This window comes from Triticum aestivum, chromosome 4A (assembly GCF_018294505.1).
Source record: "Triticum aestivum cultivar Chinese Spring chromosome 4A, IWGSC CS RefSeq v2.1, whole genome shotgun sequence".
NCBI lineage: Eukaryota > Viridiplantae > Streptophyta > Magnoliopsida > Poales > Poaceae > Triticum > Triticum aestivum.
The window spans coordinates 253,884,561-253,908,510 of NC_057803.1; positions in this window are offsets into that span (position 1 = coordinate 253,884,561).

Here is a 23,950-nt window from a genome sequence, read left to right on the forward strand (position 1 = left end):
GGACTGCACAGACACACCTGACTCAAAACGCACACAAGTTTTTCATACGGACTCCGAATTGGTTGATTCTTTTTTTGTTGGAAACTAGATTTCGTGCACTTTCCAACCCAATTGGAATCACCTTCAAATTCGTCCGGAGCGTTGAGTTGTGGACGAAACAATCTGGTGCTGCAGCAGAATCTGAGTCAAACTACAAGTCCAAAGGTGTTACATCACCTCCACTTGGGCCCATTGGCCTTGTACGACCTAGATTTAGTTTTAGGCTGCCTTGGGACGTCCTCCCACCTCCTTGGCCGCCACCCATTGCTCCTATATAAGTAGATCCATCTAGTAGCTTTTCCTTGGGATTTGTTTAGTTAAAAGTTAGCCATTGCAACTTCGTGTACTTCGTTTGTGTCCAACGACCAGACCAAGACCGCTTACGGATCCCCATATTTATCAAAACTTCATATATACTCGCAATATTCAGATTGCTTTTGTCATATTCTTGCTTGTTCTTCGATTGCTTGCAGGAATAGACCTTCGTGGTCAGGTTGATCGTGCTTCCGGCGTGGTCAATAACCTCAGGAGATTGGTTTAGCCATTGCTAAGGCGCAACGCCGTGCACGTTTGTAGTCGGATCGTCAAAGTCGTCTCCACCAAATCGATAGTTATCATCTCATCGAAAGATCGGGACACCCCGCCTCTATCACTCTTTCTTCCTTATCTTCATATGTGGATTGTACAAATGTCCCATACACCTGCAATTAGACAAAACACAAAAGTGTGTGAAGTATTTTTGTTCTGGATAACATAAATAGATTATTGAATAGTTTGCACTAGAAATCAGCTGACAAATATGCATATATGCAATATTTTTGGTCATATCCAAGGTAGTCATGTCCTCATCATGCACTATGCCTCGGCCCATTCTCACAAACGCGCTATATATCTCTCTATCTACCGCATAAGTGCAAACACTTTATATGCATCGACATTTCTCTTTCACACATGCTCATAATCTCTCTCGGGGTGTCGGGGAGTCTCACGCACATGCTCTCTCTGTATCTCTCTCCCTTTCTGACTACTATGTACCACTCTTTTCACTAATCTCAGTTGGAAAACACTATTTCTCTCACATGCATATATACACATGCACGGTCTCTACTAGCCCTCTATAGGCATATATATATGTGTGTGTGTGTGTGTGTATATATATATATGTGTGTGTGTGTGTGTGTGTGGGCCTACGTGTCTCCCACACGCACATTACCTTTAGGCCTCTCTCGCACACATTGCCCCCCTAGACACATCTTTCTCTTAGTAGTTGGCAGATATGATTCCATCATATCATTCGGTAGGATATCCCTGACTGTTAGGCTGGATGGTAATACAAGGCAAAGTTTTACCCTAGTTCGAACCCTTGCAGTTGAGGAAAAATCCAACTCCTGGTACTGTATATTAGTGATAGGGGTGTGTACAAAGTACACGTGAATACCAGGCATTGTGCGTGTGTGTATACTATCGACGAACTAGTCACCAAGATTCTATAACATACTGGGGCCTAGGGTTACAAATCATATATAGTCGGCTTATCACCAGTGGGGATAGAGTCCTCCGCTTCTCTGGTAGCTAGCTTCGTGTTGTATGACGAGTCCTCCACATGGGTCTTCGTATAACGCGTCTCGATCCAATGATAGAGGCGGAGGTGTCCCGTCTTTCGATGAGATGATGGATTTCGCTTTGGTGGAAGTCGACTTTGTCGATCCGACTACGAACGTGCGAGGACGTCGCGCCTTAGCAATCGCTAAACCAACTCCGAGAGGTTATTGACCACGCCGGAGCACGATCAACCTGACCACGAGGGTCTGTTTCCTGCGAGCAAACGAAGAACAAGCAAGAAACTGAGATTGCAATCTGGATATTGCCAATATAAGATGAAAGCTTTATTGATCAAGGTGGGGTTCTGTGACGCCTTTGTCTGGTCGTTGAACACAAACGAAGTACGCGAAGTTGCAGCTATGGCGAACTTTTAATCTAAACAAAACCCAAAGTCTAAACGATGCCCTAAGGGCTGTATATATGGAGGAAGAGGGGGGGGAATTTCGTGGCCCTTGGTGGAGGGGTCCGAAATCAACCCTATCTCTTGTTTCCCCACACATACGGACTCTAAAAATAGCCTATACTTATGTATTTCGAAATTACATGGGCCTGGCCCAATAATAAGGTGACGCAGCACCTAAAATAGCCTCGGGACGAAATTTATGAAGTGGCATCTTGTATATTTCGTCCAAGGCTTCATGCACCCATTATGGTGGCTTCAAAGTCCTGAAATCATCACTTGTAACTCCGTTCTTGTTCCCTTGCGCATGCCATCATCTCCATGCTTGTTCTTGCTCCAATGTTCATCCTTCTCCAAGCTAGGCCCTTCATTTGTAAGCAAAACAAATGTATCCAATTTAGGCAGCATCATATTCTCATGAACATTAGAATCATTACCAAGAAACGAAAGTACCTGGTAATTTAGTTGGCGTGCACGAGCTCTAGTAATTGGTCCAGTATGTATAGCAGCAGGGGCTGTGGGTGTAACAATTGTATTGATGTCCTCATCATCCTCCCCTTCTTGAAATGAAGTCGTCCTCGACGGAAGTTCATCTTCCTCACCCAAATAAGGCTTCAAATCTGCAATGTTAAAAGTGGGACTAACCCCAAAATCTGCAGGCAGCTCAAGTTTATATGCATTATCATTTATTTTCTCTAACACCTTAAAGGGACCATCAGCACGTGGCATTAACTTTGATTTGCGCAAATCAGGAAATCTATCCTTACGCAAATGTAACCAAACAAGATCTCCAGGTGCAAACACAACATGTTTTCTACCCTTATCTCCAGCAAGTTTATATTTAGCATTCATGCGCTCAATGTTTTCCTTAGTTAACTCATGCATTTTTAAAATCAATTCAGCACGTTGTTTAGCATCAAAATTAACCTTCTCCGAAGATGGAAGAGGCAACAAATCAATAGGTGCACGAGGTAGGAAACCATACACAACTTCAAAAGGGCACATCTTAGTAGTAGAATGCAATGAACGATTATAAGCAAATTCAATATGAGGCAAGCATTCCTCCCACATTTTCTTATTATTCTTCAAAACAGCCCTAAGCATAGTAGACAACGTTCTATTGACTACTTCAGTTTGTCCATCAGTTTGGGGGTGACAAGTAGTACTAAAAAGCAGTTTAGTCCCCAACTTAGCCCATAAACATCTCCAAAAGTGGCTAAGAAATTTAGTATCACGATCTGAAACAATAGTATTTGGCACACCATGCAAGCGAATAATTTCACGAAAGAACAAATCAGCAACATTAACAGCATCATCGCTTTTATGACATGGTATAAAGTGTGCCATTTTCGAGAATCTATCCACGACAACAAATATGCTATCCCTCCCCTTCTTTGTTCGAGGTAAACCTAAAACAAAGTCCATAGATATATCCTCCCAAGGAACACTAGGTACAGGCAAAGGCATATATAAACCATGAGGATTGAGTCGTGACTTAGCTTTTTGACATGTAGTGCATCGAGCAATAAAACGCTCAACATCCCGTCTCATCTTTGGCCAAAAGAAATGTGTAGCAAGTACGTCCTCCGTCTTCTTCACGCCAAAGTGTCCCATTAATCCTCCTCCATGCGCCTCCTGCAACAACAAAAGACGAACGGAGCTAGCTGGAATGCATAGCTTGTTAGCACGAAACACAAATCCATCGTTAACGACAAACTTGTTCCACATTCTTCCTTCTTTACAATTCTGCATTACATCTTTAAAATCAGCATCATGCACATATTGATCTTTGATGGTCTCCAAACCAAATATTTTGAAGTCAAGTTGTGAAAGCATAGTATAGCGACGAGACAATGCATCAGCAATAACATTTTCTTTTCCCTTCTTGTGTTTAATGACATAAGGGAAAGTCTCAATGAATTCAACCCATTTAGCATGTCTACGATTCAGTTTAGCTTGACTTTTAATATGTTTCAAAGATTCATGATCAGAATGTATAACAAATTCTTTGGGCCATAAATAATGTTGCCATGTTTCTAAAGTCCGAACAAGAGCATATAATTCTTTATCATAAGTAGAATAATTCAGACTAGGCCCACTCAATTTTTCAGAAAAGTATGCAACAGGTTTGCCATCTTGTAATAACACACCTCCTAATCCAATTCCACTAGCATCACATTCAAGCTCAAAAGTCTTATTAAAATCAGGAAGTTGGAGTAAAGGAGCATGTGTCAACTTATCTTTCAATACCGTGAAGGCTTCTTCCTGTGCGGTACCCCAAACAAAAGGCACATCCTTCTTTGTAAGCTCATTGAGAGGTGCAGCAATGGTGCTGAAATCTCTCACAAAACGCCTATAGAATCCAGCGAGGCCAAGAAAACTCCTCACTTGTGTGACCGTTTTGGGCTGCGGCCAACTCTCAATAGCTTCAATCTTGGCTTTATCAACTTCAATTCCCTGTGGAGTAACAACATAGCCAAGAAAAGATACTCGGTCGGTGCAAAAGGTGCACTTCCCAAGGTTACCAAACAAACGTGCATCACGTAGAGCAATAAAAACAGCACGTAAATGTTCCAAATGTTCTTCCAAAGATCTGCTATAAATCAATATGTCATCAAAGTAAACTACCACAAATCGTCCAATGAAAGCACGTAAAACTTCGTTCATTAATCTCATGAAAGTACTAGGTGCATTAGTTAACCCAAAAGGCATGACTAACCACTCATATAATCCAAACTTAGTTTTAAATGCTGTTTTCCATTCATCTCCCAATTTCATACGAATTTGATGGTATCCACTACGCAAATCAACTTTGGAGAATATTGTAGAGCCACTCAATTCATCAAGCATATCATCTAGCCTAGGAATAGGATGACGATAACGAATAGTAATATTATTAATGCCTCTACAATCAACACACATACGTGATGTACCATCCTTTTTCGGCACTAGAATAATAGGAACAGCACAAGGACTAAGGGATTCGCGTATATAACCTTTGTCGAGAAGCTCTTGTACTTGACGCATAATCTCCTTCGTCTCCTCTGGATTGGTACGGTATGGTGCACGGTTTGGCAGTGAAGCACCGGGAATTAAGTCAATCTGATGCTCAATCCCTCGAATAGGCGGTAATCCCGGTGGCACGTCTTGTGGAAAGACGTCAGCGAACTCCTGCAAAATGTTAGTGACAGCAGGAGGCAAAGAGGAAGGCACGTCCTCGAATGAAAATAATGCCTCTTTGCACACAAAAGCATAGCAAACAGATTTGCTGAAATCTAGCTCATCAATATCAGATTTGGTGGCAAATAAACATGCACTTTTCAATTTAATTTCAGAAGCAACACTAGATGGTTTATTATTAGGCTTCATTTGTTGCTCAAATTCTTTTGCCACAATCTGATTTTCACTCTTATTCGTCTCCTGTTTTGCTTTATTAGCTCTATTAATATCATCTTTCAAAATGGAATCAGGAGTCATAGGAAGCAAAGTAATATTTTTATCCTTATGAACAAGAGTATAGTGATTGTTTCTACCATGGTGTACAGAATTTTTATCAAATTGCCATGGTCTACCAAGTAATAAGGAACATGCTTGCATAGGTACCACATCACAATCAACATAATCAGCATATGTAGAGATACTAAAATGCACACGAACAGTACGTGTTACCTTAACCTTGCCGCTGTTGTTGAACCATTGGATGTAGTAAGGATGTGGATGTGGTCTTGTGGTGAGAGAAAGCTTCTCCACCATCTCCATGCTAGCCAAGTTGTTGCAGCTCCCTCCGTCTATTATGACGCGCACAGAACGTTCCTTCACAACTCCCTTGGTATGGAACAAATTGTGCCTCTGATTTTGCTCAGCTTGTGTGACCTGCACACTCAAAACACGTTGAGCAACTAAACATTCATACCTGTCAGCGTCTTCAGGAGCCATGTATTGCGTCTCATGATCAGAATCATCTCCACCATGTTCTTCACGTGTAATAAGAGCCAATGTCTCCTCATCATAGTCACTAGCGGACTCATATCCACCATCCGCGGTAGCAATCATCACACGCGGAGATTTGCATTCCCTCGCATAATGACCTCCTCCCTTACAACGACGACAAATAATATCACTTGTGTGCCCTGTTGATGCCATGGAAGAAGAAGAACGCTGTGCAGGCCCCGCAGGTGCGCTCTTGGCAGATAATGGTGGTTGTGCCTGTTTTCTTGTATCACGGCTGGAGGTGGCACCGGATGGAGGTGCTGGTGCAGTTGAAGTAGAAGATGCACGTGGTGTCCATGATGAAGGTCGGCCTGCAGAAAAGTTAGTTCGCCCCAATGCTTGTCGATCCTGCACTTCACGTTCAGCTTTACAAGCAAGATGGAATAAACGAGTGATATTAGTATACTCCTTATAGTCTAGAATGGTCTGAATCTCTCTATTTAATCCACCCAGAAAACGTGCAAGCATAGCTTCATTCTCCTCAACAATACCACATCTAATCATGCCAGTTTGTAATTCCTGATAATATTCTTCTACAGAATTTTTCCTTGTCTTAAACGCTGCAATTTTTGAAGCAATTCACGTTGATAATATGGTGGAACCCAACGCGTACGCATAGCAGTTTTCAAAGCAGCCCAAGTAGTTGGAATAGGATATAATCTACAATGTTCAGACCACCATACACATGCAAAACTAGTGAAAGCACAAACAGCAGCAGCAACTCGTCTCTCCTCAGGATATTGTAAACATGTAAATCGTTGTTCAGTTTCTAACTCCCAAGTAAGATATATATCAGGAACATATCTACCCTCAAATGGTGGAATATTCAATTTCAGTTTAGGAATATGGACATCATCTCGTACCTGAGGTGGTGGTGCAGGCCTACCATTACGAATATATACCTGAGGTCGACCTGCTGGTGGTGGTGCTGGTGGCTGCTCGTAGTTCTGATTTTGATCAACCTCATCCTCATAATCGCCCGCATACTCATCCTCCTCCTGGGTACCAGCAACAGCAGTAGCAGGAGCCACAGAAGTATCAACAGCAGCACCAACAGTTTGGCCAAACGCAAGAGGAACACGGCTCGCTCGGCGAAGGTCTATTTCGCGACGTGGAGGTAGTCGTTGTTGTTGTTGTTGTTGGAGAGGTGCGTTAGGTGCAGCGGGTGGTGGTGGTGGAAGACGCGCGAGCAATTCATTAAATCTGTTATCGAGCTTTGTTTCGAACGTCTTCTCAAGGCCAGTGATCTTCTCCATGGCCTCTTCAAAATTGTTCAGCACATCTTGCACCTGTTCAGTCATCATTTGCTGAAACTTATCATGAAGCTCCTTGTTCGATAAATTCTCCCAGTCAATCTCGTCGGCTTGTGATCCTGGCATGGTTAGCAGCAATAGAAACACACAAGAATATGATCCTACAGACTACGAACAAGTGGTGGTGGTGGGTGTCACAAATCCGTCAAGCAAATCTCAAATTCTTACCAGTTCTTACCCAGCAACAGGCGGTGATCGGCAACCGTTGTAGTCAAAACTCTCAAAGCTTGGATAGAGCGATTACCAGGGAGAGTCAAACGCACGACGTAGATGTATGTGGAGCTGGGAAGGCTTATACTATGGTAGCAAAAAGGGTCAGCAATAATCAATTCAGAGATGCAAAGTTGAATAAACGCTCAACGACGGTACTGTGCTGGTCCTAGGCTAGACTGTGCTAGAGACGCGAGCCTAGAACACCAACAAAATCACGGCGCGGCACGTAAACAAGGGAAAAGCACACTCTGAATTTTTTTTTCGCTCTTTTTTTTTGCGCTCTTTTTTTTGCGCTGCTTTTTTTTTGCGAAAAATCACTATAATGGCGAGTGTCTCAAAACTCTTCCTAGCTCAAACTGACAGGATGGGCACGAAATTTTTTCGACCAATTTTTTTTTTTCGACTGCCCGGACCCAAAAACTGGAAACGGGTCAAAAAAAACTTCCTATAATGGCACCTGTCTCAAAACACTCAGAAACACCTAAAAATAGGATAGCCAGAAATTTTTTCGAAAAATGCGTTTTCGAAAATTTTGGGCCTAAACGGAGCGTGGCTACCCGACTCTTTTTTTTTTCCGAAACCTACTCCGGCAAGGAAACACGAATCGGAATCTAGATGGATCCCGAAAACAAACCTAATAAGCAAGGAACTCGGATTGGTGGTGGATATATGGTGGTGGTATATGGCAGCGGTGGTGGTAGCGGTGGTAGTATATGGATATGGATCGGTGGTGGTATATGGACACGGATTGGTGGTGGTATATGGATACGGATTCGGAGCGGTGGTGGTAGATGGCAGGGGCGATGATGATGGTGCGGCGGCGGCGTGACAACTTATGACCAGAACTCGAAACTCTAAAAGACTAGACTCTAAGACCAGCAACTAGACACGACGATGCAACCGCAAATTCAACAAAGCAAAACCCTAAAAAGATTATGCAAAGGCTCAGATTGGTTCGGATATGATGAACTAACCCTAATTTTTTTTGTGGCTTTTTCGTGGACTGTAGGTATGAAGAACAGACTCGATCTAAACTACGAAAAACTGTAAAATCTCACCGAGCAACCTGGAAATCTGATACCACTTGATAGAGGCGAAGGTGTCCCGTCTTTCGATGAGATGATGGATTTCGCTTTGGTGGAAGTCGACTTTGACGATCCGACTACGAACGTGCGAGGACGTCGCGCCTTAGCAATCGCTAAACCAACTCCGAGAGGTTATTGACCACGCCGGAGCACGATCAACCTGACCACGAGGGTCTGTTTCCTGCGAGCAAACGAAGAACAAGCAAGAAACTGAGATTGCAATCTGGATATTGCGAATATAAGATGAAAGCTTTATTGATCAAGGTGGGGTTCTGTGACGCCTTTGTCTGGTCGTTGAACACAAACGAAGTACGCGAAGTTGCAGCTATGGCGAACTTTTAATCTAAACAAAACCCAAAGTCTAAACGATGCCCTAAGGGCTGTATATATGGAGGAAGAGGGGGGGGAATTTCGTGGCCCTTGGTGGAGGGGTCCGAAATCAACCCTATCTCTTGTTTCCCCACACATACGGACTCTAAAAATAGCCTATACTTATGTATTTCGAAATTACATGGGCCTGGCCCAATAATAAGGTGACGCAGCACCTAAAATAGCCTCGGGACGAAATTTGTGAAGTGGCATCTTGTATATTTCGTCCAAGGCTTCATGCACCCATTATGGTGGCTTCAAAGTCCTGAAATCATCACTTGTAACTCCGTTCTTGTTTCCCTTGCGCATGCCATCATCTCCATGCTTGTTCTTGCTCCAATGTTCATCCTTCTCCAAGCTAGGCCCTTCATTTGTAAGCAAAACTGATGAGGACATGACTACCTTGGATATGACCAAAAATATTGCATATATGCATATTTGTCAGGTGATTTCTAGTGCAAACTATTCAATAATCTATTTATGTTATCCAGAACAAAAATACTTCACACACTTTTGTGTTTTGTCCAATTGCAGGTGTGTGGGACATTTGTACAATCCACATATGAAGATAAGGAAGAAAGAGATGTTTATTTGCTGTCCAAAATGTTCTCTCACGTCACTTTTGGACCAAGAGAAGATAGAGTCCAAGTCTCTCACGTTCTGGATTCAGATTCGGACTGCACAGACATACCTGACTCAAAACGCACACAAGTTTTTCATACGGACTCCGAATTGGGTGATTCTTTTTTTGTTGGAAACTAGATTTCGTGCACTTTCCAACCCAATTGGAATCACCTTCAAATTCGTCCGGAGCGTTGAGTTGTGGACGAAACAATCTGATGCTGCAGCAGAATCCGAGTCAAACTACAAGTCCAAAGGTGTTACATCACCTCCACTTGGGCCCATGGCCTTGTACGACCTAGATTTAGTTTTAGGCTGCCTTGGGACGTCCTCCCACCTCCTTGGCCGCCACCCCTTGCTCCTATATAAGTAGATCCATCTAGTAGCTTTTCCTTGGGATTTGTTTAGTTAAAAGTTAGCCATTGCAACTTCGTGTACTTCGTTTGTGTCCAACGACCAGACCAAGACCGCTTACGGATCCCCACCATTATCAATACCTCATATATATTTGCAATATTCAGATTGCTTTATCATATTCTTGCTCGTTCTTCGATTGCTTGCACGAATAGACCTTCGTGGTCAGGCTGACCGTGCTTCCGGCATCATCAGTAACCTCAGGAGATTGGTTTAGCGATTGCTAAGGCGCAACGTCGTGCACGTTTGTAGTCGGATCGTCAAAGTCGTCTCCACCAAATCGATAGTTATCATCTCATCGAAAGATCGGGACACCCCGCCTCTATCTAGTGGTATCAGTTTTCAGGTTGCTCGGTGAGATTTTACAGTTTTTCATAGTTTAGATCGCATCTGTCATTTATACCTATAGTTCATGAAAAAGCCACAAAAAAAAGTTAGATCTGTTCATCCTTTATCCAAGCCAGTCTGAGCCTTTGCAATTTTCTATTCGTTGCTTGCATAGTTGAATTATCGGTTGCATCGTCGTGTCAGTTGCTGGTCTTAGTGTCTAGTTCCTTTAGAGTTTCGAGTTCTGTTCACATTAGTCACGCCGCCGCTGCATCATTATCCCTTCCGCTGTCCACCATCCCATCATTAATTTCCACCACGTGCTACGCGCTGTTCATTGTCATAATCATAGTTGAGGTCATTCACATCTTTGCCTGATCCAATCTGCATCTTATCTAGTTTGTCTTGGAAAGAGGGAGAAAAAAAGAGAGAGAAAAGAGAGAAAAAAGAAAAAAAAAAGAAAAAGAGAGAGAAGAAAAAGAAAAAAAAAGCGTGAGGAAAAAAAGAGAGAAGAAGAAAAAAATCAGATCTATCTAGAATCAATCTCGTACCTGAATTCGGATTAGAATCTGTTTTGCGCACTGTTCAGTAAAACAGGTGTATCTTCCTCATATGAAGTCCGTTTTGGCTCCGTGAGTACTCAAATTGAAGCTAGCGACGAGCCGCATGTAAATAGTTGCAGAAGCTTGTTCAATATTTGACACCTCAAAATCGTCTTCTAAATAGGTCTTTTTGCTCTCCGAAGTTCGTGAACACAACTTGTTCCAATTTTTCAGGCCAGTTTTAAAATTCTTTGACTCCTCATATCAATTCAGAATTGAGTGATTCTTTTTGCATTGGAAAGCTTGAGTTAGTAGCAAACTTTTCAAGAGGAAAGTTGAAGAGAGAGTTGTTATATATCCTGCTTGGCAGTTGTTTTTCATCATTATCTTCACTGCCGTTGTGATCTTCACTTATATCTTGCTGTCAAGAGCTACTTAGTATCCTTCATTGATGCTAGTTGTGCTACGCCGTGACCTCATTAGTGTTCTAGGCTCGCGTCTCTAGTCCGGTCTAGCCTAGGACCAGCACAGTACCGTCGTTGAGCGTTTATTCAACATTGCATCTTTGAATTGATTATTGCTAATCTTTTGCTACCATATATAGCCAACCCAGCTCCACATATTTCTACACCGTGTATACGTACGCTCCCCTGGCAATCGCTTTACTCAATATTCGGAGTTACTTGACACCGCTGGTTGCCGATCACCGCCTGCTGCATGGTAAGAACTTGTAAGACATTGATATTTGCTTTACTGTGAGCGTTTTACCACCACATCCTAGTAGTTATAGGAACATTATTTTTGGGTTTTGTTTCTTGTTCTACTAATCATGACAGGATCCAGAGTCAATTCATGGGCTTTGTCGATCGCGGGAGACGTGCCACCACCTTTGCAAATACCACAACCGTCACGAGAGGTGCACAAACATCCAAATGCACATGATCAGGTTAATGTATCTATACCACCATTTAATGGCCGTTTTAAACCTGCTTTATATATTGAATGGGAGTTCGACATAAAAAATATATTTGCTTCCCATAATTTCGATGAACATAAAAAGGTTAAGGTTGCGGTTGGTTCTTTCACTGGTTATGCTTTGGTTTGGTGGAGTGAATATTGTCGGTTACACCCTGATTATATACCTACTACTTGGGATGATTTGAAACTTGCCATGCGACATACTTTCGTCCCTGCTTATTATACTCGTGACATGATTAAGAAGTTGCAACACTTAAAACAAGGTAGTGAAACTGTAACAAAATATTATGATGATTTACAAACTACCTTGTTGCATTCCTCTTTAGAAGAAAGTGAAGATGATTTTATGGATAGATTTTGGGGAGGATTAAACCGTGATATTCAAGAGATACTAATTCATGAAGAGTGTTATCCTATGGACCATTTGTTTCATCTTGCTTGCAAAGCTGAACAGGAAATAAAACGACGTGTTGGCCACGAGGAGAACAAGCGCACGGTGCACATTCCAAGAGTTGATATGATTGTTCCTTCAACTACTAGGCATACTATGACAACCACATCCGTTGTTGTCAGGACTACATCACCTCCACCATGTGACACATCGCCCCCGAGAGTGGCTACATCATCTGAGTTGATCATAAGAGGTAATGACAAAGGTACTGATCTTCCATCTCTACATGAGAATGATGAATGCCTTGTCAATTTGAATGCACCATCTGATGAGCTACCCACTACTTTGATCACACCACCTATTTTAGAGGACTACGTTGATAATTTGACTTTGCCATGTGATCAAACAACTGAAATACCAACAATTTTGAGTGCACCCATTGAATTAACTATTGATGCAAAAGAACCAATGTTTAATCATTTTGATATGACCTCTAATCTTGGTGATGATTCTGTGTTGAATGACTTATTGCATGTTTGCTTATTTAAGCATGTTGTAGCATGTAAATTTGATGCAAGTAAGGTTTATTCACCAATGTTGGGATGGTTTAATGATGAACATTGTCAATCTTTTGAAATGAATAAGAGCTTCACTTATATGTGCAAACTGAGTTGCAATATTTTCATGCCTTCTACTTCTTGTGCTAATTTTTTGGCTTTAGATTTTATGAACTATGCAAGTTACTCATCTATTCATGTGTCATATATGCAAAAATCAAGGGAAGTAAAAATGGATGACATATACATATACAACATGTACACCTTGTCTCTTTTGTTAGCCACATTTCAGATTAAGCAACGCCGAGGACGGCTTTATTTTCAAGAAGGGGAGGATGATGAGGACATGACTACCTTGGATATGACCAAAAATATTGCATATATGCATATTTGTCAGGTGATTTCTAGTGCAAACTATTCAATAATCTATTTATGTTATCCAGAACAAAAATACTTCACACACTTTTGTGTTTTGTCTAATTGCAGGTGTATGGGACATTTGTACAATCCACATATGAAGATAAGGAAGAAAGAGATGTTTATTTGCTGTCCAAAAAGTTCTCTCACGTCACTTTTGGCCCAAGAGAAGATAGAGTCCAAGTCTCTCACGTTCTGGATTCAGATTCGGACTGCACAGACATACCTGACTCAAAACGCACACAAGTTTTTCATACGGACTCCGAATTGGGTGATTCTTTTTTTGTTGGAAACTAGATTTCGTGCACTTTCCAACCCAATTGGAATCACCTTCAAATTCGTCCGGAGCGTTGAGTTGTGGACGAAACAATCTGATGCTGCAGCAGAATCCGAGTCAAACTACAAGTCCAAAGGTGTTACATCACCTCCACTTGGGCCCATTGGCCTTGTACGACCTAGATTAGTTTTAGGCTGCCTTGGGACGTCCTCCCACCTCCTTGGCCGCCACCCCTTGCTCCTATATAAGTAGATCCATCTAGTAGCTTTTCCTTGGGATTTGTTTAGTTAAAAGTTAGCCATTGCAACTTCGTGTGCTTCGTTTGTGTCCAACGACCAGACCAAGACCGCTTACGGATCCCCACCATTATCAATACCTCATATATATTTGCAATATTCAGATTGCTTTATCATATTCTTGCTCGTTCTTCGATTGCTTGCAGGAATAGACCTTCGTGGTCAGGCTGACCGTGCTTCCGGCATCATCAGTAACCTCAGGAGATTGGTTTAGCGATTGCTAAGGCGCAACGTCGTGCACGTTTGTAGTCGGATCGTCAAAGTCGTCTCCACCAAATCGATAGTTATCATCTCATCGAAAGATCGGGACACCCCGCCTCTATCAAAAACAAATGTATCCAATTTAGGCAGCATCATATTCTCATGAACATTAGAATCATTACCAAGAAACGAAAGTACCTGGTAATTTAGTTGGCGTGCACGAGCTCTAGTAATTGGTCCAGTATGTATAGCAGCAGGGGCTGTGGGTGTAACAATTTTATTGATGTCCTCATCATCCAACCTATGTGGCGTAGGATGGAACCAACCCATGAGTCCTCATGTTGACCCACCACAACTAGAAATGATGTGCCCACCACACCACACACGCAATCGGCCACTAAGAAAATAAGCATATACAATAGTACAATGCTATACATGAAAGTTAATTGCATGGTGCATCCAAAAATATTTGTTCTGCATTGTGAATGTTTATATATTCTCCTAAATATTAGTCACGGGAAAGAGAAACGAAGGGCATATCTCTCCTTGTCTCCACCGGACATCCCCTATTTCTACACCACTTTCACGTACGCACACAAACTATCTCTCGGCCCTCTAAAAGTATGCATGCCCACGACACATGCATGCATGACGGTCACTGTATTTCAACCTAAAGCACTATACGGTCACTAGGGTTCAGAATATGCTCATTACGGTCACCGTATACATTCTTGTGGTGATCATACGGTATCTAGCTCATGATACGTCTTTGTATTTTCTTGATGACACTGACGGACTTTGCATTTGATGAGTGCTCCATATTTTGTTGACGACACTTATGGTCATTGTATTTGAAGCGAAAGCACGATATGGTCACTGGACTTCAGATAAGCTCATCACGGTCACCACATACATTATGTCGTGCTACCCAACATGTGGTTGGATGGTTAGGAGGACAGTGGTTTGTCGAGCCCACGAGGGTTAAAGTCCCAGTGCTCGCATTTATCCTGGGTTAATTTCAGTATTTTTTGGCGATGTGCGTTCTGATGAGGACATGACTACCTTGGATATGACCAAAAATATTGCATATATGCATATTTGTCAGGTGATTTCTAGTGCAAACTATACAATAATCTATTTATGTTATCCAGAACAAAAATACTTCACACACTTTTGTGTTTTGTCTAATTGCAGGTGTATGGGACATTTGTACAATCCACATATGAAGATAAAGAAGAAAGAGATGTTTATTTACTGTCCAAAAAGTTCTCTCACGTCACTTTTGGCCCAAGAGAAGATAGAGTCCAAGTCTCTCACGTTCTGGATTCAGATTCGGACTGCACAGACATACCTGACTCAAAACGCACACAAGTTTTTCATACGGACTCCAAATTGGGTGATTCTTTTTTTGTTGGAAACTAGATTTCGTGCACTTTCCAACCCAATTGGAATCACCTTCAAATTCGTCCGGAGCGTTGAGTTGTGGACGAAACAATCTGATGCTGCAGCAGAATCCGAGTCAAACTACAAGTCCAAAGGTGTTACATCACCTCCACTTGGGCCCATTGGCCTTGTACGACCTAGATTTAGTTTTAGGCTGCCTTGGGACGTCCTCCCACCTCCTTGGCCGCCACCCCTTGCTCCTATATAAGTAGATCCATCTAGTAGCTTTTCCTTGGGATTTGTTTAGTTAAAAGTTAGCCATTGCAACTTCGTGTACTTCGTTTGTGTCCAACGACCAGACCAAGACCGCTTACGGATCCCCACCATTATCAATACCTCATATATATTTGCAATATTCAGATTGCTTTATCATATTCTTGCTTGTTCTTCGATTGCTTGCAGGAATAGACCTTCGTGGTCAGGCTGACCGTGCTTCCGGCATCGTCAGTAACCTCAGGGATTGGTTTAGCGATTGCTAAGGCGCAACGTCGTGAACGTTTGTAGTCGGATCGTCAAAGTCGTCTCCACCAAATTGATAGTTATCATCTCATCGAAAGATCGGGACACCCTCGCCTCTATAAAGTGGTATCAGTTTTCAGGTTGCTCGGTGAGAATTTCCAGTTTTTCCTAAATTAGATTTATTTTCTTACCTATTGTCCAAGAAAAAGCCACAAAACAAAAGTTAGATCTATTCATCCTTTGTCCTAGCCAGACTGAGCCTTTGCAATTTTCTTTTCATTGTTTGCATTATTGAATTATCGGTTGCATCGCCGTGTCGAGTTGCTGGTCTTAGTGTCTAGTTCGTTTAGAGTTTCGAGTTCTGTTCACATTAGTCACGCCACCGCTGCATCATTATCTCTTCCGCTGTCCACCACCCATCCATCAATTTCCACCACGTGCTACCCACCATTCAATGTCATAATAATAGTTGAGATCGTTCACATCTTCACTTGATCCAATCTGCATCTTATCTAGTTTGTTTTGGAAAGAGGGAGAAAAAAGAGAGAGAAAAAAACGAGAGAAAAAAAGGAGAAAAAAAGTCAGAGAAAAAAAAGGAGAGAAAGAAAAAAAAGTGTGAGGAAAAAAAAGAGAAAAAAAAATCAAAAAAATCGGCACAAACTTTTTCAGAGGAAAGTTGGAGACAAAGTTGTTGATATATCCTGCTTGGCTGTTGTTTCACATCATTATCTTTACTGCCGTTGTGATCTTCACTTATATCTTGCTGTCCAGAGCTACTTAGTATCCTTCATTGATGCTAGTTGTGCTACGACGTGACCTCATTAGTGTTCTAGGCTCGCGTCTCTAGTTCAGTCTAGCCTAGGACCAGCACAGTACCGTCGTTGAGCGTTTATTCAACATTGCATCTTTGAATTGATTATTGCTAATCTTTTGCTACCATATATAGCCAACCCAGCTCCACATATTTCTACACCGTGTATACGTACGCTCCCCTGGCAATCGCTTTACTCAATATTCGGAGTTACTTGACACCGCTGGTTGCCGATCACCGCCTGCTGCATGGTAAGAACTTGTAAGACATTGATATTTGCTTTACTGTGAGCGTTTTACCACCACATCCTAGTAGTTATAGGAACATTATTTTTGGGTTTTGTTTCTTGTTCTACTAATCATGACAGGATCCAGAGTCAATTCATGGGCTTTGTCGATCGCGGGAGACGTGCCACCACCTTTACAAATACCACAACCGTCACGAGAGGTGCACAAACATCCAAATGCACATGATCAGGTTAATGTATCTATACCACCATTTAATGGCCTTTCTAAACCTGCTTTATATATTGAATGGGAGTTTGACATAAAAAATATATTTGCTTCCCATAATTTCAATGAACATAAAAAGGTTAAGGTTGCGGTTGGTTCTTTCACTGGTTATGCTTTGGTTTGGTGGAGTGAATATTGTCGGTTACACCCTGATTATATACCTACTACTTGGGATGATTTGAAACTTGCCATGCGACATACTTTCGTCCCTGCTTATTATACTCGTGACATGATTAAGAAGTTGCAACACTTAAAACAAGGTAGTGAAACTGTAACAAAATATTATGATGATTTACAAACTACCTTGTTGCATTCCTCTTTAGAAGAAAGTGAAGATGATTTTATGGATAGATTTTGGGGAGGATTAAACCGTGATATTCAAGAGATACTAATTCATGAAGAGTGTTATCCTATGGACCATTTGTTTCATCTTGCTTGCAAAGCTGAACAGGAAATAAAACGACGTGTTGGCCACGAGGAGAACAAGCGCACGGTGCACATTCCAAGAGTTGATATGATTGTTACTTCAACTACTAGGCATACTATGACAACCACATCCGTTGTTGTCAGGACTACATCACCTCCACCATGTGACACATCGCCCCCGAGAGTGGCTACATCATCTGAGTTGATCATAAGAGGTAATGACAAAGGTACTGATCTTCCATCTCTACATGAGAATGATGAATGCCTTGTCAATTTGAATGCACCATCTGATGAGCTACCCACTACTTTGATCACACCACCTATTTTAGAGGACTACGTTGATAATTGGACTTTGCCATGTGATCAAACAACTAAAATACCAACAATTTTGAGTGCACCCATTGAATTAACTATTGATGCAAAAGAACTAATGTTTAATCATTTTGATATGACCTCTAATCTTGGTGATGATTCTGTGTTGAATGACTTATTGCATGTTTGCTTATTTAAGCATGTTGTAGCATGTAAATTTGATGCAAGTAAGGTTTATTCACCAATGTTGGGATGGTTTAATGATGAACATTGTCAATCTTTTGAAATGAGTAAGAGCTTCACTTATATGTGCAAACTGAGTTGCAATATTTTCATGCCTTCTACTTCTTGTGCTAATTTTTTGGCTTTAGATTTTATGAACTATGCAAGTTACTCATCTATTCATGTGTCATATATGCAAAAATCAAGGGAAGTAAAAATGGATGACATATACATATACAACATGTACACCTTGTCTCTTTTGTTAGCCACATTTCAGATTAAGCAACGCCGAGGACGGCTTTATTTTCAAGAAGGGGAGGATGATGAGGACATGACTACCTTGGATATGACCAAAAATATTGCATATATGCATATTTGTCAGGTGATTTCTAGTGCAAACTATACAATAATCTATTTATGTTATCCAGAACAAAAATACTTCACACACTTTTGTGTTTTGTCTAATTGCAGGTGTATGGGACATTTGTACAATCCACATATGAAGATAAAGAAGAAAGAGATGTTTATTTACTGTCCAAAAAGTTCTCTCACGTCACTTTTGGCCCAAGAGAAGATAGAGTCCAAGTCTCTCACGTTCTGGATTCAGATTCGGACTGCACAGACATACCTGACTCAAAACGCACACAAGTTTTTCATACGGACTCCAAATTGGGTGATTCTTTTTTTGTTGGAAACTAGATTTCGTGCACTTTCCAACCCAATTGGAATCACCTTCAAATTCGTCCGGAGCGTTGAGTTGTGGACGAAACAATCTGATGCTGCAGCAGAATCCGAGTCAAACTACAAGTCCAAAGGTGTTACATCACCTCCACTTGGGCCCATTGGCCTTGTACGACCTAGATTTAGTTTTAGGCTGCCTTGGGACGTCCTCCCACCTCCTTGGCCGCCACCCCTTGCTCCTATATGATAGAGGCGGGGTGTCCCAATCTTTCGATGAGATGATACTACCGATTTGGTGGAGACGACTTTGACGATCCGACTACAAACGTGCACGACGTTGCGCCTTAGCAATCGCTAAACCAATCTCCTGAGGTTATTGACCACGCCGGAGCACGATCAACCTGACCACGAAGGTCTATTCCTGCAAGCAATCGAAGAACGAGCAAGAATATGATAAAGGCAATCTGAATATTGCGAATATATATGAAGTATTGATAAAGGTGGGGATCCGTAAGCGGTCTTGGTCTGGTCGTTGGACACAAACGAAGTACACGAAGTTGCAATGGCTAACTTTTAACTAAACAAATCCCAAGGAAAAGCTACTAGATGGATCTACTTATATAGGAGCAAGGGGTGGCGGCCAAGGAGGTGGGAGGACGTCCCAAGGCAGCCTAAAACTAAATCTAGGTCGTACAAGGCCAATGGGCCCAAGTGGAGGTGATGTAACACCTTTGGACTTGTAGTTTGACTCGGATTCTGCTGCAGCATCAGATTGTTTCGTCCACAACTCAACGCTCCGGACGAATTTGAAGGTGATTCCAATTGGGTTGGAAAGTGCACGAAATCTAGTTTCCAACAAAAAAAGAATCACCCAATTCGGAGTCCGTATGAAAAACTTGTGTGCGTTTTGAGTCAGGTATGTCTGTGCAGTCCGAATCTGAATCCAGAACGTGAGAGACTTGGACTCTATCTTCTCTTGGGCCAAAAGTGACGTGAGAGAACTTTTTGGACAGCAAATAAACATCTCTTTCTTCCTTATCTTCATATGTGGATTGTACAAATGTCCCATACACCTGCAATTAGACAAAACACAAAAGTGTGTGAAGTATTTTTGTTCTGGATAACATAAATAGATTATTGAATAGTTTGCACTAGAAATCACCTGACAAATATGCATATATGCAATATTTTTGGTCATATCCAAGGTAGTCATGTCCTCATCATCCTCCCCTTCTTGAAAATAAAGCCGTCCTCGGCGTTGCTTAATCTGAAATGTGGCTAACAAAAGAGACAAGGTGTACATGTTGTATATGTATATGTCATCCATTTTTACTTCCCTTGATTTTTGCATATATGACACATGAATAGATGAGTAACTTGCATAGTTCATAAAATCTAAAGCCAAAAAATTAGCACAAGAAGTAGAAGGCATGAAAATATTGCAACTCAGTTTGCACATATAAGTGAAGCTCTTATTCATTTCAAAAGATTGACAATGTTCATCATTAAACCATCCCAACATTGGTGAATAAACCTTACTTGCATCAAATTTACATGCTACAACATGCTTAAATAAGCAAACATGCAATAAGTCATTCAACACAGAATCATCACCAAGATTAGAGGTCATATCAAAATGATTAAACATTGGTTCTTTTGCATCAATAGTTAATTCAATGGGTGCACTCAAAATTGTTGGTATTTCAGTTGTTTGATCACATGGCAAAGTCAAATTATCAACGTAGTCCTCTAAAATAGGTGGTGTGATCAAAGTAGTGGGTAGCTCATCAGATGGTGCATTCAAATTGACAAGGCATTCATCATTCTCATGTAGAGATGGAAGATCAGTACCTTTGTCATTACCTCTTATGATCAACTCAGATGATGTAGCCACTCTCGGGGGCGATGTGTCACATGGTGGAGGTGATGTAGTCCTGACAACAACGGATGTGGTTGTCATAGTATGCCTAGTAGTTGAAGGAACAATCATATCAACTCTTGGAATGTGCACCGTGCGCTTGTTCTCCTCGTGGCCAACACGTCGTTTTATTTCCTGTTCAGCTTTGCAAGCAAGATGAAACAAATGGTCCATAGGATAACACTCTTCATGAATTAGTATCTCTTGAATATCACGGTTTAATCCTCCCCAAAATCTATCCATAAAATCATCTTCACTTTCTTCTAAAGAGGAATGCAACAAGGTAGTTTGTAAATCATCATAATATTTTGTTACAGTTTCACTACCTTGTTTTAAGTGTTGCAACTTCTTAATCATGTCACGAGTATAATAAGCAGGGACGAAAGTATGTCGCATGGCAAGTTTCAAATCATCCCAAGTAGTAGGTATATAATCAGGGTGTAACCGACAATATTCACTCCACCAAACCAAAGCATAACCAGTGAAAGAACCAACCGCAACCTTAACCTTTTTATGTTCATCGAAATTATGGGAAGCAAATATATTTTTTATGTCGAACTCCCATTCAATATATAAAGCAGGTTTAAAACGGCCATTAAATGGTGGTATAGATACATTAACCTGATCATGTGCATTTGGATGTTTGTGCACCTCTCGTGACGGTTGTGGTATTTGCAAAGGTGGTGGCACGTCTCCCGCGATCGACAAAGCCCATGAATTGACTCTGGATCCTGTCATGATTAGTAGAACAAGAAACAAAACCCAAAAATAATGTTCCTATAACTACTAGGATGTGGTGGTAAAACGCTCACAGTAAAGCAAATATCAATGTCTTACAAGTTCTTACCATGCAGCAGGCGGTGATCGGCAACCAGCGGTGTCAAGTAACTCCGAATATTGAGTAAAGCGATTGCCAGGGGAGCGTACGTATACACGGTGTAGAAATATGTGGAGCTGGGTTGGCTATATATGGTAGCAAAAGATTAGCAATAATCAATTCAAAGATGCAATGTTGAATAAACGCTCAACGACGGTACTGTGCTGGTCCTAGGCTAGACCGGACTAGAGACGCGAGCCTAGAACACTAATGAGGTCACGTCGTAGCACAACTAGCATCAATGAAGGACACTAAGTAGCTCTGGACAACAAGATATAAATGAAGATCACAACGGCAGTAAAGATAATGAGGTGAAACAACAGCCAAGCAGGATATATCAACAACTTTGTCTCCAACTTTCCTCTGAAAAAGTTTGTGCCGATTTTTTTGTTTTTTTTCTTTCTCTTTTTTTTCCTCACACTTTTTTTTCTTTCTCTCCTTTTTTTTCTCTGACTTTTTTTCTCCTTTTTTTCTCTTGTTTTTTTTCTCTCTTTTTTTCTCCCTCTTTCCAAAACAAACTAGATAAGATGCAGATTGGATCAAGTGAAGATGTGAACGATCTCAACTATTATTATGACAATGAATGATGGGTAGCATGTGGTGGAAATTGATGGATGGGTGGTGGACAGCGGAAGAGATAATGATGCAGCGGTGGCGTGACTAATGTGAACAGAACTCGAAACTCTAAACGAACTAGACACTAAGACCAGCAACTCGACACGACGATGCAACCGATAATTCAACTATGCAAGCAATGAAAAGAAAATTGCAAAGGCTCAGACTGGCTTGGACCAAGGATGAATAGATCTAACTCTTTTTTGTGGCTTTTTCTTGGACAATAGGTAAGAAAATAAAACTAATCTCGGAAAACTGGAAATTCTCACCGAGCAACCTGAAAACTGATACCACTTGATAGAGGCGGGGTGTCCCAATCTTTCGATGAGATGATACTATCGATTTGGTGGAGACGACTTTGACGATCCGACTACAAACGTGCACGACGTTGCGCCTTAGCAATCGCTAAACCAATCTCCTGAGGTTATTGACCACGCCGGAGCACGATCAACCTGACCACGAAGGTCTATTCCTGCAAGCAATCGAAGAACGAGCAAGAATATGATAAAGGCAATCTGAATATTGCGAATATATATGAAGTATTGATAAAGGTGGGGATCCGTAAGCGGTCTTGGTCTGGTCGTTGGACACAAACGAAGTACACGAAGTTGCAATGGCTAACTTTTAACTAAACAAATCCCAAGGAAAAGCTACTAGATGGATCTACTTATATAGGAGCAAGGGGTGGCGGCCAAGGAGGTGGGAGGACGTCCCAAGGCAGCCTAAAACTAAATCTAGGTCGTACAAGGCCAATGGGCCCAAGTGGAGGTGATGTAACACCTTTGGACTTGTAGTTTGACTCGGATTCTGCTGCAGCATCAGATTGTTTCGTCCACAACTCAACGCTCCGGACGAATTTGAAGGTGATTCCAATTGGGTTGGAAAGTGCACGAAATCTAGTTTACAACAAAAAAAGAATCACCCAATTCGGAGTCCGTATGAAAAACTTGTGTGCGTTTTGAGTCAGGTATGTCTGTGCAGTCCGAATCTGAATCCAGAACGTGAGAGACTTGGACTCTATCTTCTCTTGGGCCAAAAGTGACGTGAGAGAACTTTTTGGACAGCAAATAAACATCTCTTTCTTCCTTATCTTCATATGTGGATTGTACAAATGTCCCATACACCTGCAATTAGACAAAACACAAAAGTGTGTGAAGTATTTTTGTTCTGGATAACACAAATAGATTATTGAATAGTTTGCACTAGAAATCACCTGACAAATATGCATATATGCAATATTTTTGGTCATATCCAAGGTAGTCATGTCCTCATCACTATATAAGTAGATCCATCTAGTAGCTTTTCCTTGGGATTTGTTTAGTTAAAAGTTAGCCATTGCAACTTCGTGTACTTCGTTTGTGTCCAACGACCAGACCAAGACCGCTTACGGATCCCCACCATTATCAATACCTCATATATATTTGCAATATTCAGATTGCTTTATCATATTCTTGCTTGTTCTTCGATTGCTTGCAGGAATAGACCTTCGTGGTCAGGCTGACCGTGCTTCCGGCATCGTCAGTAACCTCAGGAGATTGGTTTAGCGATTGCTAAGGCGCAACGTCGTGCACGTTTGTAGTCGGATCGTCAAAGTCGTCTCCACCAAATTGATAGTTATCATCTCATCGAAAGATCGGGACAC